The 5107-nt window shown below is 39.8% G+C and overlaps 1 pseudogene; it reads left to right on the forward strand.

Annotated features, from left to right (window-relative positions):
* Window positions 1-593: 593 nt before the first annotated feature.
* Window positions 594-2126, forward strand: LOC149191177 (N-glycosylase/DNA lyase OGG1-like; annotated as a pseudogene).
* Window positions 2127-5107: the final 2981 nt, after the last annotated feature.

Consider the following 5107-nt stretch of genomic DNA (forward strand, 5'->3'; position numbering starts at 1 on the left):
TCCTTGAGGGTGAAGGGGACCTTTGAAAGGAATTTTTGAGCTATTCCCTTTTTGAAAAGACACACTATATACACACATATACATTTCTACTTTCTCATAATTGATGCAATGGTTTGGGCCAAAGCAAATGAAATTACCCAAAATTTCCTGATTGAGCCACAAAATGTTGTTATTGCGAGCTCAGTTGGCACCGTGCACCTATTAAATTCGTTGTACACATATTAACTATGATGTACACCTTTTACCTACACTTCCCATCTCCTAGCTTCAACTATGATCTCTTAGCATATCAAGACAAAAAAGAAAGAATTTTTTTATCCATCATTAGCTTTATGGTATGCAACGAACAAACAAGACCGATTGAGGCTCTTGGAAATGCCCTTATTGGACTCACCTCACTCACCTCATCCTAGGAACATGGTAAGAAGAGCTCTCTAGTCCCTTCTCCCTATTTCTAATAGGTCTAGTCTACATTTTTGGCGCCCGCGGATGCAGGTGATTTGTAAACTAAAAGACAAGGTTTAGCCTACTGTCTCTGTTTCTTCTACTTCGAGGATGCCTACCGTATTGGAAGAGATGTTGGTTTGGGGTCAATGGATGGAACAAAGCGAAGGTAATTTAGGGACTCCACATGAATAATATAGTTAGCTCGGGTAATAGCAAGTCCTGACCCTTGATTTATTCCCTTCAATCCTTACAAAGGTAAGTAACCCTCAATCCTCAAATCGAGCATGAAATCCGAAATTGAATTGAATATGGTGCCATAACTATTTCCAAAAACTATGCAATTGCCCACTTGTAAATTATATGTGGCCAAGAGTAGAGCGCAACCCTCTCTCATCCATCTTATTTGGGTCTTGCCACTACACTAGGTGAGTAATAGATTCATTGGAGCATTGGCATTCTGGGTCTTTCTCACTGCACTAGGTGAGTAATAGATTCATTGGAGCCCTGGAATTTTGGATCCGTAAGCGACGTATTCACTATATATTTTGGAAGAAAGTGGGCTACATGCAAAGCCTCTTTCATATTTTTATTACACTTTATTTAATGTTTATTTTATACTTTTCATTATTATTATATGTGTAAAATAACATTATTATAGACACTGAGGATTGTCATCTGTTGCTTTGCATGTTAACCACTTTCCTTTTGTTTGTGCTATTATGTAATTTTGGTTTGTACCTATAGGTTGATTCGTTGAGAGAGAAGATGCGCGGTAAAAATTTCAGTGTCTTCTATGCATGGAGACATGCCACAAAAATAACATGATGTAAGCATAATTTCATGCAAACACAACATTTGCTTATTTTAATCCTAACCCCTTATTTTAATAACAACATATGTTTGGGCTCCTTATATTAATGTTCAAGAGGCAAGTTCTCTTGCCTTTTGTCCCTTCCTTTACTATTTTTCATTATTTCTTAGTTGATTAAGATTTTAATTTGTGTATATAACTAGGTTTCCTTGGTGATAAATCTATCATCTTCCTAGCAATCGTGAACTTTACATTCAAAATATAAATTGGTCACCCAGATATCTACAAATCTCCATCTTGTGGAAAAAGGCATTTAATACCATGTTTGAAACATCATATAAAATTGATGATGCTAAAGATTGTTGCTGGAGAAACCTTGGAGTGGGGATTAAGGAGTTGAAGTTACACATCACATTCCCCACTAGGCAGACCTTCATATGAAAGAAAACATTCCATCAGAGTACTCAAGTGCAATGGGCACTTATTTGTTCACACTCAGGCAATTTGTTACTAATAATGGTGATGAAGAAGAAGAAGTTGAATATTTTTTCATAACCCATGTGGGTTCTCTCACAATGTCGAAGAAACCGTCAGAAATTATTTTAATCTTAGTATTTCATTAAAAAATATGTGGAAAGGATTTGCAGAAGCAGATTCCAAGTTTGCAGCATTGGCTCCTTACATGGGTGGTGCTCGTTTTCTCATAAAGGATCCTATAGAGTTCCTTTCTCAATTTATTTGTTCTTTCAATAATAATATTTAGTGGATTACACAGATGGTGGAGTCTTTGTCTAGATTTGAACCTTGTCTAGTAATATTTGAGGGGATTCAGTTTCATGCATTTCCTTTATTGGAGGAGTTGTGTTAATTCAATGACTAGAAAATTCAAAAAGCAGGATTCAGTTATAGGTTTGATTTTATCCCTTCTAGTTATTTTTTTTTATCGTCCTTTGGATTTTCATCAAAATAGAGTTTGAGTGGCTTTACTGCAAATAGCAGACATCAACTCCTTGAAGGCTAAGGCCATAAGATTGAGTGCAAGTCATAACAAAAATGGAACCTTATTGGATAGTATAATAAAAGGTCATGGTCAAACCTTCTAATGAAGAGTTTTTCCTACGTAAATATAGCTAGCTAGAGAGCCAACAAGAAAGTTACTAGTCAAGCCTTTAAAAAAAGTGTTGGTCCTGCCTATGTTACCAAAAATCTGACCAGGAGATCTACTTATCGTTTTGTTTCCATTTCCATTATTGTTCCCATTCGTGCATTGAAACATTCTATATGCTAATATATTATAGGATGGGGTGTTGGTTCAATGTTTCTTATTGCTCGAAATTCTACAACCATGTTTCTTATTTTTCTCCCGTTTTGTATTCCGATTCTTGTTTTGGACCCTGGTGCTAGTCGGCACACTCGGAATCTTGCTTCCGCAGCTTGGGTACTTTATTACCCATCTGGTCAGTTGATGACATCGAGAGGCGTGTGTATCGGTCCTGCTTCAAACAATATGGCCGAGTATACAGCTGTTATCAATTTATTATCCGAGGCAATCTCTTACGGGATCGACTCGTTGGTAGTGTATCTTGATTCTCAATTGATAGTGTCTCAGTTAAATAACATTTATCGGGTTAGAGATCCATCATTATATCGCCAATATTTAAGGGTGAGGTTGTTGCAAAGATCATTTATTTACATTAATTATTTGCACATTCCAAGATCTCAAAATTGGTTAGCTGATTCTATCGCTAATCAAGCATTAGACTGGCATATCAATCATTCATCATCATAAAATCATGCATCAAAAAGTCAAACTGTATATATATATATATCACAAAGCGTCTCGAGTGTACATATGTGTGTCCAAAAATATACAAAATTGGGACTCAAATGCCCATAATCATGTCAGGCATATCTAATGCCTCGGCTCTGGATGAGCAGCTAAATAACTAACTATAGCATTGGCCACGCGCCGAAAAACGCGAACCCAGTCACGTGGCATCCCAACCACATGACGCTGCATATCTGGAGGAAGGTCCTCTATCTCGGCCATCGGTACTTGATAGCTCAATCTCGCCAAGTGTCGCTGCACGTTGGCGAGGGTCCTTTCCGCATCCGCAGCCGCCTCTTCGGCTCCTCGGCCACGCCGTCCGTGCCGTGGGAATCCATCTGGTCGCACAGGCCCAATGTCTGGAACATGATCATCATATCAGTCATTTGAATCTCATCAAAAAAATATATATTTTTCAAAGTTCATCATTATGCTTGAAAAATCCTAAAAATCATAAAATCATAAAAATCAAAAAATCTTACCGATCTCGCCCCATGCTGCATCTGGTGGCAGCACTAGGTCAGGATCTCCTCGGAAATCCAGTCCAGCATAGGGGTAGTCGTCTATGGCGATGATCTGTTGCTCCCACCAAGCAAAAAAGTCGTCGTCGAATGCATTCCTGGGCACTTCCCCACCCCCCAGACGTTTCATCAAGTCAGCCCACCGGCCCATACGTGGATCACGTGGACTACTGATGGGAACTGCTACCCTGGGACGGAGTGCAGGAACCTTCTCGAAGAAAAATGTGCATAAAATGGTCCCATACCCAAAGTTCTTGATCTGTCCCTTCCTGATAGAAGCAAGCTGCTCCTTCATGTTGGCAAGTAGGGGAGTACACCAGTCAAACACCGTGGTGAGACAGTCCACTGCTACGCTCATGTTTACTCGTGATGCCTGATGTAGCGAAGATGACCCGTTCACTCGAGCTATGGTGAACAGGATTATCCGCAGTGACAAACTCGCCACGTGTGGGATCGAGATCTGACTCCCGACCTTCCGATGACCTGGGCAGTAAAGTTGTACATAGTCGTCTACGCTGAGACTATTCCGGGTCCTGCCCCGGGAGTGGACTACCTCTCCCCTTCGGGAAAGGCCCGTGATGAAATATATATCTTCCACTTCTATCCTGAGTGGCATTTGATCAATCATAAAAGCTTCTTCCTCGACATCCCAGTAATCAATAAGTCTCTCGAGCAGACGCACATTTGCTTTCATATTCGGCAACTTAAAGAATTTTAACAATCCGCATCCCCGTAAGGCATCTAATGCCTCATCATTCTCCATAACTTCATTATCTACAGCTGAGTGCTCTCTTTCACGCCATGTGAGAGTCATCCTGGAAGAAAAAATCAATTTCATCCATTAGTTTTTTATATAAAAATTTTTCGCTGCGCACACGCGGTTTACCCTATACACAGTCGCGTGTAGGGCCGTCGTATACGCGATTTATATACATCCAACCCGCGTGTACGCCGCAGAGAAATTTTTTGCAAAAATCTAACGGTGAAACATTAATTAAACTTCCTAAAAACTATCACAATTGATTGCAAGACAAGTTTAGTGCTTACCTGGAAGTTTTCGGCAAGTTTGAACGGTTGAATAAGTCACGGGGAAAGTTTGCTCCTTTTGCTCCACAATTTGCTCTCCAAGTCAAACGGTGAAAATGGTAAGTCCAAAATTTCTTTTTATAAGTTTTGAAAATGTAAAATTTTTTCAAAATTTTATTTTGTTTGGTTTCATGTCACTTTTAACTTGGGAGCTTGGAATGTCGAGATTGAGTTGTTTTTCAGGACATTTTGGACATTTTTCGACGATTCGAGGCGGTTCCATGACTGCTGACCCGTCATGGCAGGTATCGTGTTCTCACTGGCATATAGGTGAGGGACACCATTTTTCCGTTGCATTATGCATACTAGCCTCCATTTGACCGATACATCTGCCATAGGGTCGACCCCATCATGTTATGGTTCGCAAGCCATTTTCACTCGCCGATTCTTTAAATCATGACATGATGGTAGAGC

The sequence above is a fragment of the Pinus tabuliformis genome, chromosome 3_1 (genome assembly GCF_031772625.1).
Source record: "Pinus tabuliformis cultivar Carrire ecotype Pingquan chromosome 3_1, CPIR1, whole genome shotgun sequence".
Taxonomy (NCBI): Eukaryota; Viridiplantae; Streptophyta; class Pinopsida; order Pinales; family Pinaceae; genus Pinus; species Pinus tabuliformis.